General features: G+C 42.3%; 1 protein-coding gene across 3 annotated transcripts in view; it reads left to right on the top strand.

Annotated features, from left to right (window-relative positions):
• IMPA1 (inositol monophosphatase 1) overlaps positions 1–13,028 on the top strand; it is a 450,995-nt gene that overhangs the window by 189,420 nt on the left and 248,547 nt on the right. The gene's annotated exons all lie outside the window — the stretch shown is intronic.

The following is a 13,028-nucleotide window of genomic DNA, read 5'->3' as shown; positions in this document are numbered from 1 at the left end:
CTGTTTGGTTGAAGATCACCCAATATTCCTGGGTTCTTTCCATAATTCGCCAGGGCTACTACATGGTTTGGAAGTCCCCCCCCCTTTTTGGGCATTCCTCAGCCTCCTCAGGAACAACTGCTCTTTTTTCCAGAGGTACTTCAGGGTCTTTTGGCTCTGGGAAGTATTCAAGAAATTCCAACTCCTCAGAGGGGGAAGGGGTTTTACTCCTAAATGCTTTTCATCCCCAGGAAAGAAGGCACCCGCAGACCCATTCTAGATCTCTCTTGGCTAAATACTTTTTGAAGGTTCTTTCCTTTGGGATGCTATCCCCTTTAAACCTTGTTTCCTGTTCTACTTCCTCAGTCTTTTCTAGTGTTCTTGGATCTCAAGGATGCTTATGTGCATATCCCTAGTAATCCCCCTTTTAGGAAGTTTTTACGTTTCTCTGTTGCTTCCTGGTATTTTCAGTTCTCTGCTTTGCCCTTTAGCTTCTCTACTACCCCAAGGGTCTTCACCAAATGCCTTGCCCCCTGTGACTGCTTTCTGCAGATTCAGAGGAATAGAGATATTTCCTTACCTGGACATCCTGCTTATTCAGGTCTCTTCTCCAGAGATTCTATTTCAGCATCTAAACTTTATTTGTCTCCTGCAAAGTCTGGGGTTTACTGTAAATTTCCAAACATCATTCCTGATTCCTTCCCAGGATCATGTTTTTCAAGGTTGCAGGCTCCAGACTGTTCTAATGCTGGAATCACTGCCTCCTCCCAAGGCTTTAATGCTGATTTCTTTCTTTCAATCCCTTCTTCCTCTGGCTTCATTTATATCCAGGGAGTTTCTCAAGGATCTGTGTTACATGGCTTCCACCATTCCTATGCTTCCTCTGGTCAAGCTTCATATGAGAAAACTCCAGTGGCTTCTAAAGTCAGCCTGGGTTCAACATTCTTATCCTGTAGGTAGTACAGTTGTGTAGCATCTTACCATAATGCTGCTGCAGTATTTTTAATGATATGGGATTCCCTGCCACGGATGCCAGACATCCAGCCAGTCTTCCAAAGACTTCTGAATTTAAAAGGTATGCTGAACCGTCACCATACGCCCACTGCGTAATGTAAGGCATAAAGGTGACATTCAGGCTTACGAAAAACAAAACTGTACCAGGAGGAACATCAGTCCAAGGAACCCAAGAGGTATTGTGTACATCGAGGAAGGCAAAGAACTAGGGAGATGGAGGGAGGGAGCGAATACTGCAGCAGTAAAGGCAAAGACATCTACCTTTATGGTAAGATTTTATAGAACTGTACTATGTCCTTACATTCACTGCTGCAGTATTCTTAACAATATGGGAGAGTGCCAAAGCTCAAGAGGAAACTTGTGAGAAGGAAAGGACAGAAGAGTCCCCTAAAAACCATGAAGAATTGAACTAGCAAAACCAGTCCCGGCACTAGAGATACCATCCAACTTGTAGTGCTTGGTAAAGGTATGCACAGAAGTCCAGGTAGCTGCTTCAAAAATAGAATGAATACCTAAGCCTTTGAAAAAAGCACTAGAAGAAACCACAGCTCTAGTAGAATGAACCTTAATTGAAAAAGGAAGGCTGTTGCCATGAAAAGTGTAACAAACCTTAGAAATCCAAGAAGAAATAGTTTGCTTAGCTACAGCAAGCTCCAAAGATCTAGAATGAAAAGAAACAAATAACCGATCAGATTTTCTGATAGACTTGGTCATATCCAAATAAATTCTAAGTTGTCTATGCATGTCCAAAGTATGCATCACATCAGTTTGCGGAGGGGGGGGGGAAGTAGGCAGATTAATAGACTGATTAAGTGATGGCTCATTAACCACCTTTGGCATAAAGGAAGGATTAGTGCGCAAGAACACTATCCGCATGAAAAATAAAAAAAGGAGGACAAGCCATAAGGGCTTGCAACTCAGACACCTGTCTGGCAAAAGTAAGCCCTAACAAAAGAACAGTCTTCCAGGAACAATGCTGCAAGAAAGCTGAAGCAGCACGCTCAAAAGTCAACTTCTTCAAAACAAAATTAACATCCCAGGGAGGAGGAACAGGCTTCCTGTGAGGTTTAATATTAAGGACACCTTTAAGAAATTGTATAGCTTTTTCTCCTCCTATATTCCTGTTAGATTTGAGGAGAAACAATCAGAGATAGCTAATAGGTGTGCCTTAATAGAAGAGTCTGCCAAACCAGCATTGAGCAACTCACACAAATAAGAAAGAACCAAAGGAGCATCCTCAGTAAGTGGGTCCAGGTTACAAGAGAGGCACGAAAAAGAAAACCTCTTCCATTTGGATAAGTAGGATTTCCTAGTCATAGGTTTCCTGGCCTCCTGCAGGACTTGCAGCACATCCTCAGAAAAAAAGGTGTCTATGAGGAATCAAAAGCCTGTCACCCAATCTCAGTTGAAGCGTGGACATGTGAGGATGGATAAGATACCCCCTTGTCTTGTGTGATTAGATCCACCTTGTGAGGTAACTTGAGATGATTGCCCCTGGCTAGATGCAGAAGAAGAGGGAACCACTGCTGTTGTGGCCAAAAGGAAGTAACCAACATGATTTTGGGAGATTCCTGGAATGCATAAAGAAACATACCCTTCTAAGAGAAGGTGAGGATGTCTACCTTCTATACCAGAGGAGCTGGGACTCTGGCACAAAACAAAGGAAGTTGTCTTCAGAGGGGAGGCAAAAAGATCCTTGAGGAATACCCCCTGGTGAATAGTGTCCAGAAGCACATCTCTGTGAAGCATCCATTCGTGGGACTGAGTTAAGGACCTGCTCAGAGTGTCTGCCACAATGTTCTGACTGGAGAGGATATAAAATGCCTGAAAAGTCAATCGGCACTTAACAGCAAGATCCCATACCAAAAGTGCCAACAGGCAAAGAAGATAAGATGTCGTTCCTCCCTGCATGTTGATATACCACATCACAGTGGAAATGTCTGTGAGTACTTTGAGAAGTCCCGTAGAAAGCAGAGGTTGAAAAGCCTGAAGAGCCAGCAGAAGAGCTCTCATCTCTTTGACATTGATGAGCTCCTTCTGCTGACGAGGCGACCACACCCCCTGTACCTTTAGGGAGCCAAAAGATGCCCCACATCCCATGTCTGAGGCATCCATGAACAATTCCTGAGAATGAAGAGGGGATGAAAAGGGATCCCTGGCTTCAGAGACAACTGCTCAATTCATCAGAGAAATTCCTGTCTGAGGCAAGGAAAAAGTGGAACTACAAATTCTCGAGGATGAGCATGTTGAAGCCACACTGATTTCAGAAACCACTGAAGCTTTCTCATATGAAGTCTGCCTAGAGGAAGCATCGGAGTAGTGGATGCCATGAAACCCAGAGCTCTCAGAAACCCCCTGGCAGTAATGAAAGCCAGAGGAAGAAGAGTATGACATAAAAAACGAGAGTTGAGGCCTTAGGGGGTAGGGATGCAAGCACTGGCACCAGCTGAATCCTGCAACCCAGACAAACATGATCCTAAGGAGTTAGAGAAGACTTAATGAAATTTACTCTGAACCCCAGGCTCTGAAGAAGGGCTACGGCAAAATAAAGATTTTGCAAAAGGGTCTCTGGAGAGGATGCCTGAATCAACAAGTCACCCAAGTAAGGAAAATTTGGATCCCTTGAAGTCTGCAAAAGGCAGTCGCAGGAGCAAGGCATTTGATGAACAGCCTTGGTGCAGTAGAAAGGCCAAAGGGCAAAACAGAGAACTGAAAATGCCAGGAAGCAAGAGAGAAACGCAAAAACTTCCTGAAAAGAGGATGGATCGGAATATGGAGATAAGCATCCTTGAGACTAGAGACACCATATATGCTTGAGGGAACAAGAGAGGAAACAGAACCTAAAGGGACAACATCCGAAAGGAAGGTACCTTTAGGAAAGTAATTACATGAAAGAGGTCTAGAATAGGTTTCCAAGTGTCCTCTTTTCTGGGCACTAGAAACAGTCAGGAGTAGAACCCTTTCCCCCTTTGGGACACAGGCACCTCTTGAATAATACCCTGAGACAAGAGATCTTGAAGAACTTCTGGTAAAAAGGGACGATGTTCCTGAGGCAAAGGAGGACAGGATTTCCACACCTGAAGTACAGTTGATGAATGATTGACAGAACCCAAGACTCCTGAGTAATCTGAAGCCAAACAAGAGAAGAAAGTGAAAGGTGAAGAGAAAGAGCAATGTGGCTAGGAAGGGATGGATAGTTACACAGCATCTGATGTTCTTTGTGTTTCACTGTTGCAGTCATTACATTTGGGTTATCTGCTTGCAGGCAGCCCTCAGCCGGCCTGAATACCAGAGTCTTGGATTCCTGCGTCGGATGCTGTCTCTTCTTCCATGACATCAGGTCATCAGGGGTATAAAACATGCAGCCAATGCCATTACATCAGTCTTTCTTGCTGCCCGGTGCCTGAAGCAGAAGCAGTTCACAAGTGCCGGTCGGCCGACTCCTGAAATTTTCATTTTTGAGTTTCAGAACTGAAGTCTTCAAAAAAGCTAAGTACCCTGTTGGGGATCCTTTTTCTTGCTTTTAACCAATGTCAGTAAAAGTTAACAATTGTCTTACCTTTGGAAAGCAAATACCTTATAAAGATTTTCATTCAAAAAAGCTAAGTACCCCATTGGGGATCCTTTTTCTTGCTCTTAACTGATGTCAATAAAAGTTAACAATTGTCTTACCTTTGGAAAGCAGATATCTTCTAAAGATTTTCTTTCATACTGCATTCCTTGCTTAGGCCCAGACAACATCCCTCGCTGTCGTTTTTTTGCCTTATTCAACCCCTGAGCTATTCGTCATCGGTCTATTTTTTTAGCACATTATTTTGGTACTCGGTTTAACTATCCAGAAATGGCTTCAGTAAGCCATCCGACCAACTTTACTTCCGTTAAGCTAGTTGCCAGTTTGCCGGTACTCAGTGAGGTGCTTTTGCAGCCCCTGATACCTACTACTTCAGATTCGCAGGCCTCTACTGAGACACATTCATAGTCCAGTATGCCGCGAGATGTTTCTTCGACTGTGGAACCTGCGGATGTCTCTGCCTTGGATGGGTCCGGAGCCGCTGTGCAGGCACCAGCTTCTGAGGGTGTATTCAGGCCTACAGACTTGCATTTCAAACTGACGCCATCTTCTTCATCAAGGCCTAAAACTCGACCCGCGCCTAGAAAACCGACGTCCAAACCACACGGTCAGGCCCATATGCCTAAAAAACAAATGATAAGAATGGATGAAGACCTTATTACTTTAATTAGGGGAAGCCAGCCTTCCCCCTCTAAGAGACCTAGAACTGATTTTCCTTCTGTTTCTTCTGATCAGGATTCTGAAATTTCTGTTTCTTCTGATGACCAGGATTTGCCCTTATCTACCTATGAGGATTCCGATGCAGAAGATTCCATTCCCTCTTCTTCCCCTCCAGAAGATTTTTCTTTTGGTGAAACCTTGCACTCTCTTAGAGAGCATTTCCGCTGGGAAAGCCAGGATTACTCTGACTCCATAAAGAGGCTTAGGAAATTCTTACTCCTCCCTCAACACAGGCCTTTAGCTATCCCTCCTGTTCTGGACATTGTAGATGATGCCTTCTTGGAATCTAGCCTGGCCCCAGACACTTTACCCTCCAGCTCCCAGAAAACCTGACAGGTATTACAGAGTACCTGACTCTCACAAGTTCCTCTTCAAGAATCCTACTGCGGATTCAAAGACCATTTCCCAAGGGCCAAAAGGCATTAAGGCTACTACTGCCAAAAACCCTACCCACTCTGATAGAGATTCCAGGGCCTTGGACAGATGGGGTAAGAAGGTATACACTTCTGCTACTTTGGCCATCAGGGCCTTAAACTGCCAGTTTCATATGTTAAAGTATCAGCAGCATATTGTGGGACTAATTAAACAGAAAATTATGTTGATTCCTGACTGTGCTGAACATAAAGAATTACAAGATTTAATGCATTCTGCTGAGCAAGTTGGTAAACATACTTTGCAATGTGGTTTTCACTCTTTAGAAGCATCTTGCAGGGCTGCGGTCACTGGGTCTGTACTTAGAAGGCAGGCTTGGCTTAAGGAGCAAAACTTGCCAGATGATGTTAAAGCTAAATTACTGGATCTTCCTTAAACCAGGACCACCTGTTTGGCAACAAAGCAAAAGTCCTCAAAAAGATGGAGGAAAAAGCTAAATCTATGCAAACTGTTAAAGATTTCCTGCAAGTACAGCCTCCCAGATTTAGTAGGCATTGGCCTTCCAATAATTGGTCCTTTCCAGTCTCTTCCAGGCCTTCTCAGTCAAAACCCAGGAACAGCAGACCACCTAGGCTACAATCTCAAGGTACACACAGGTCTAAGCAGTGGGGGGCTCCTACTTCCAAAGCTGGAAGTAGTAAGATTCCCCCCATGGAAAAATGTCACAATGACTTAACCTTAACCCTTCCAAGCCCTGATCAACTGCCTGTTCCCTTAGGGGGGAAAGATTGCCCTGCATGCAAAAAACTGGGAACTCATTACCCAGGACAAATGGGTTTTAAATATAGTTTTCCAAGGATACAGATTCCACTTCCACACCTTACCAACCCCAAACGGTTGTCCAGACCTACCCCCAAATCAGTGGGCAGAGGCTCAAAAGCAGGTTCTCTCTCTTCTAAGTATCAGGGCTATTCAACCTGTCCCAGCAGAAGAAAGGGGACATGTTTTTTACACAAGACATTTCCTGGTACCCAGAAAAGACAGCTCCTGGCATCCTATCCTTGACTTCTCTATTCTAAACACCTTTTTGGTAATCCCAAAATTCAAAATGCTAACACTTCAACAGCTGCTTCCTATGCTAGGCAAAGATGCCTAGTTGGCAACCTTAGACTTAAAGGAAGCTTACCTGCACATTCCAGTAAGGGAATCTTGCAGGAAATACCTACGCTTCAGAGCAGGCTCCATGCACTATCAGTTATCTGCACTTCCCTTTGACTTATCTACTGCGCCCAGGGTATTCACAAAGTGTCTAGCTCCAGCCATTGCATTTTGCAGGCAGAGAAATATTTAGTATACCCATACCTGGACGATTGTCTAATTCAGGCAGAAAGCCAGGACATGCTATTAAAACATCTGACATTTGTAAAGAAGCTTCTAACCTCGCTGGGGTACACCATAAACGAAAATAAATCTCATCTAGTAGCCTGCTAACAAATTGTATTCCTGGGAGCAAGCTTGAACACAACTTCCCAGATGGCTTACCTCACGCCAGAGAAACAAGTTTATTTAGGTTCATAGGTTCATAGGTAGGTACTAGGCTATCGGCCCTATGGCCCATACAAGCCTAGCCAAAAAATGTACCCTTGCTTTCGCCACCCAAGAAAATTATTTTCCTGTGCCCCTGTTGAGCAGAGCCACAGAAGTGATCCCTGGGGTGAATTTCCCATTTCCCATCCAGTCATCAAGATTTTTCTAGAAGAGTGCTAATGAGGAGCTCTGTTTGACATAGATAGGTAGTCTGTTCCAGAGTATGGGAAGTCTCTGGGACAGGAATCTATCCCTCCAGCATGTTCTGTTTATTGTGGTGACAAGGTTTAGGTCCCTAGAGCGTGTAGCTCGGAGGGATTGGGATTTCTTTAAGTGGAGCATGTCCAACAGCTCTGGGTTTGACATAGCTTTGCATGTTAGGCAGAGATCGCCCCTGAGTAGGCGATATGTGACGGAGTAAAGCTGTAGTTTTTTGAGACGGTCTGCATAGGGCATCTGTTTGAGGCCAGTAATCCTCTTTGTGAGGTAATTCTGTGGTCTTTCCAGTTGTTGTAGATGTCTTGTGAGGTACATACCAAAAGGGGCGTTGTACTCTATAATGGGGCTAATGAGTGATGAAAGCGAGGTTACTAATCCTCCCTGCTTGTACCGCCATTTTTTGAATTTGCTGCTGTGTACAGAATCCCAGACGGTAGACTCCCGAGCAGGGTACTGACCATAGTGTCTGCCCCTTTGGCGAAAACACACAAGACCCTCCCAAATGATAGTCGCTATCAAATACAGAAAGCACAGTTAAGCTGTGACCACCTGAAGGACTACAATAATTAAAATAAAGCTGACAAGGTACTGACCATAGTGTTTGCCTTTGGAAAACACACAAGACCCTCCCAAACGATAGTCGCTATCAAATACAGAAAGCACAGTTAAGCTGTGACCACCTGAAGGACTACAAGAATTAAAATAAAGCTGACAAGGTACTGACCATAGTGTTTGCCCCTTTGGCGAAAACACACAAGACCCTCCCAAACAATAGTCGCTATCAAATACAGAAAGCACAGTTAAGCTGTGACCACCTGAAGGACTACGATAATTAAAATAAAGCTGACAAGGTCAATATTTATAAAACTATTCCACATAAAAGCATTTGTAATTAGTCACGGATTATACTACCGTTCTGGGTTCAGTGCATGGCAGTAAACCACCCCACCAAACTCCTATACTATAAATCTTTCTTAACACTAATACTATTATGAAGTAAGTCTACCACTAATAAAAGTATTTGAACTCTGTAGCTCTCTACTGTGACTTACCATATCTCCTGTATTAGTCACTGGCACCTAGAAAGTCTGGAGCTGAATACCCTCTCAACTCCTCCCCTTACCTCTGTCGTAAGCGAGGTTACTAATCCTCCCTGCTTGTACCGCCATTTTTGAATTTGCTGCTGTGTACAGAATCCCAGACGGTAGACTCCCGAGCAGGGTACATAATCTAGCATTTCTATACTTCTCACTGTAAATATCTCTTGACGACCAAAAGTAGAACTAGTACTGCTAGTGTTTGTGTATTTTTTGGCTTATTTAGAGTGGTAAAACTAGTCAAACGATGTTAGTCTGTAAATGAATAGCCTGTTCCTGAGCACATATCTGTAAAATACCTCTAAGCGACCATTAGTTAGACTACTTACTGTTTGAATTGGGTATTTTGTGTAATCCTGTAGGTAGCGCTAATCAGACTGTAAAAGTTATATATAGTACTGCATGTTTTATTATATATATCTGTAAATATCGCTTGTTGCATTTATACAGCATATAGTTGTTATTACTGTTGTGTACTTAAGGCCAATCTAGAGCAGTCGCTCAAACCACACTGTGTTAGTACGCTAATCGCACGCTGTGCTTTTGCTGAAGAAAATCTGGTGTTATTTTAGATGCTGGTTAACTTCTAATGTTTGGCGTTTGCCAAACGCTCTAATTCATACTGGCGACAGCTACCAGGATGTGCAGAGGCAATAACTGAGCTGTTATGGATATTTTGTAGTTTGGTATGATTGTATGTTAGATGCCAGATAGTAGACTCTTAACTACAGTATTGAATAAGCCTGTTTCTCCTCTAGGTACTGACCATAGTATTGTATATGCTTGTTTCTCCTCTAGGTACTGACCATACTGTTTTCCCCTTTGGCGAAAACACACAAGACCCTCCCAACGATAGTCGCTATCAAATACAGAAAGCACAGTTAAGCTGTGACCACCTGAAGGACTACAATAATTAAAATAAAGCTGACAAGGTCAATATTTATAAAACTATTCCACATAAAAGCATTTGTAATTAGTCACGGATTATACTACCGTTCTGGGTTCAGTGCATGGCAGTAAACCACCCCACCAAACTCCTATACTATAAATCTTTCTTAACACTAATACTATTATGAAGTAAGTCTACCACTAATAAAAGTATTTGAACTCTGTAGCTCTCTACTGTGACTTACCATATCTCCTGTATTAGTCACTGGCACCTAGAAAGTCTGGAGCTGAATACCCTCTCAACTCCTCCCCTTACCTCTGTCGTAAGCGAGGTTACTAATCCTCCCTGCTTGTACCGCCATTTTTTGAATTTGCTGCTGTGTACAGAATCCCAGACGGTAGACTCCCGAGCAGGGTACATAATCTAGCATTTCTATACTTCTCACTGTAAATATCTCTTGACGACCAAAAGTAGAACTAGTACTGCTAGTGTTTGTGTATTTTTTGGCTTATTTAGAGTGGTAAAACTAGTCAAACGATGTTAGTCTGTAAATGAATAGCCTGTTCCTGAGCACATATCTGTAAAATACCTCTAAGCGACCATTAGTTAGACTACTTACTGTTTGAATTGGGTATTTTGTGTAATCCTGTAGGTAGCGCTAATCAGACTGTAAAAGTTATATATAGTACTGCATGTTTTATTATATATATCTGTAAATATCGCTTGTTGCATTTATACAGCATATAGTTGTTATTACTGTTGTGTACTTAAGGCCAATCTAGAGCAGTCGCTCAAACCACACTGTGTTAGTACGCTAATCGCACGCTGTGCTTTTGCTGAAGAAAATCTGGTGTTATTTTAGATGCTGGTTAACTTCTAATGTTTGGCGTTTGCCAAACGCTCTAATTCATACGCGCACAGCTACCAGGATGTGCAGAGGCAATAACTGAGCTGTTATGGATATTTTGTAGTTTGGTATGATTGTATGTTAGATGCCAGATAGTAGACTCTTAACTACAGTATTGAATAAGCCTGTTTCTCCTCTAGGTACTGACCATAGTATTGTATATGCTTGTTTCTCCTCTAGGTACTGACCATACTGTTTTCCCCTTTGGCGAAAACACACAAGACCCTCCCAAACGATAGTCGCTATCAAATACAGAAAGCACAGTTAAGCTGTGACCACCTGAAGGACTACAATAATTAAAATAAAGCTGACAAGGTCAATATTTATAAAACTATTCCACATAAAAGCATTTGTAATTAGTCACGGATTATACTACCGTTCTGGGTTCAGTGCATGGCAGTAAACCACCCCACCAAACTCCTATACTATAAATCTTTCTTAACACTAATACTATTATGAAGTAAGTCTACCACTAATAAAAGTATTTGAACTCTGTAGCTCACTACTGTGACTTACCATATCTCCTGTATTAGTCACTGGCACCTAGAAAGTCTGGAGCTGAATAAACCCTTCAGCTCACGGGCTCGCTCCAGCCCCACCCTGCCCCATATCCCACCCGCCCCCACTACACCCACATTTATACCTAAATAACCACACCCTCTACTGATTAACCACACCCTCTACTATTTTCTATAGCCATACAAAACCATTTAAAAATTACCTCCCACTCCTCCTACCAGATCATCATCCTACCCCTTATCTATCCTCTTATAACAAAGCTAAATAACCCATATAAAATGAAGGTTACCACTCCCATTAGAATTAAGCCAACACTAATAATTATACCCCTCACACTAACACTGATCACCATACTATACCTGCTAACTAAATATGAAGATCAAACATACCTAGGATTCTACTACCCCAGGCACCAAGCGAGTACTTCCCCAGCCCTATGTAATGCTAAACATTACACCTTTCATCTGGACAATAATAGATCACAGCCTAATTTCCACTACCCGCATAAACTTAAACTAAGGGACTCCAAATCAAAACATGAACAAAAACTATTATTTAAACTCATGAGACTACTAGACTCTCTAAGACAAAACATCACTAAAGATGGGGATATCCACCCTAACCCAGGCCCCTTGTCTACTCCAGTAACGAATACCTCATCACCTTCCCCAAGCTCATCCAACTCCCTCCAAATATACCACCTAAATATAAGAAGTCTGAACAATAAGATACACAACTTACATGCCCTATTAGAAATCTACCACCCGGAAATAATGTGTTTAACAGAAACCTGGCTAAAACCAAGTACCAAAGATAATGAGATTATTCCACCTGACTATAATATACATAGAGCTGACCGTTTAAAAAGAAAGGGTGGTGGTATTGCCGTGCTCTACAAAAATACACTTAGCGTTACAGTCAACCCCTCTCAGCCACCCCAGATCTCTAATGCCGAAATGCTAGCACTAAAACTACAACTAAATAAAGAGAAAGGAATTAATCTAATAGTGACCTACATCCCCCCCGGGAAAAACTCTGATACACTGGAGAACATGCTTAGCTGGCTATCAAACAATTACCCTCAAGAAACTATTATTTTAGGTGATGTTAACTTGGACTGGAACCAATGTTCCTCTGAGCTTAACCCCACGCATATAAATTTACACGGATTCCAACAGACCATATCTTCCACCACCAGAATAGGTAATAATAAACAAAAAGAGAGTATACTAGATTGGATCCTAATAAACAGTCAGCCACATAACTACAGGACTGGGACCCATCCGAATGAACTTAGTGACCACCTTATCACCTACATAAGGAAAAACAAGGAAATATCTTCTAAACCGCCCATATATAGACCGGTTAGAAATAGGAAACACTTTGACCTTACAAAATTTCTAAATGAACTTAAAGCCTATAAATGGGCATCCCTTAAATACCTCCCCTTAGAGGAGGCAGTTTCAAAATTTAATACTTCATTTCTAACAATACTTGAGTCTCACGCCCCAAAAGATTAATCAGAACCAAAACACATATAGCACCCTGGCTAACAAAAGACACCAAATGCCTAATCAAACTTAGAGAAAAAACTGGGATAAATGGCGAGCAACCAAGTCACCCCTTGACCGCATTAAATTCCAACAGCAACGTAATGAGACCAAAAAAGCCATAGTACGTGACAAAAAAAGCTACTACAGCCAACTACAAAATAAACACCAAAATAACCCTCAAAAATTCTGGGCTGGTTTAAATAATCTTCTCCGTCCAGGCAAATCATCAACTCCTACCCCAGAAATGCTAGGTGATAAAATACCAGAAGAAGTAGCCAATTCCTTTAACACCTTCTTTACTAACACCATACAATCACTAGCAAACCAATTACCAACTGTCAACATCCCTAAAACAGAAAATACCCTAAAGTCCAAACCCACCTTTAAATTCCAAACTGTCTCAACCGACTATATTCGATCCTTACTGAAGAAACTTAAACCAACTACTCTCTCTGCTGACCTTCTCCCAGCTGAATATTTACAAAAAGCTGCTGATGTCATAGCCTACCCCATCTCGATACTCATCAATCGTACCATAGTTGAATCCACAATCCCCTCAATATGGAAAATATCCCATGTAATACCACTCCATAAAGGTAGC

The sequence above is a fragment of the Protopterus annectens genome, chromosome 12.part0 (genome assembly GCF_019279795.1).
Source record: "Protopterus annectens isolate FY-2018-M chromosome 12.part0, PAN1.0, whole genome shotgun sequence".
In the NCBI taxonomy this organism is placed as follows: domain Eukaryota; kingdom Metazoa; phylum Chordata; order Ceratodontiformes; family Protopteridae; genus Protopterus; species Protopterus annectens.
The sequence above is the reverse complement of the archived record's forward strand: the minus strand, read 5'-3'. Positions and strand labels throughout refer to the sequence as shown.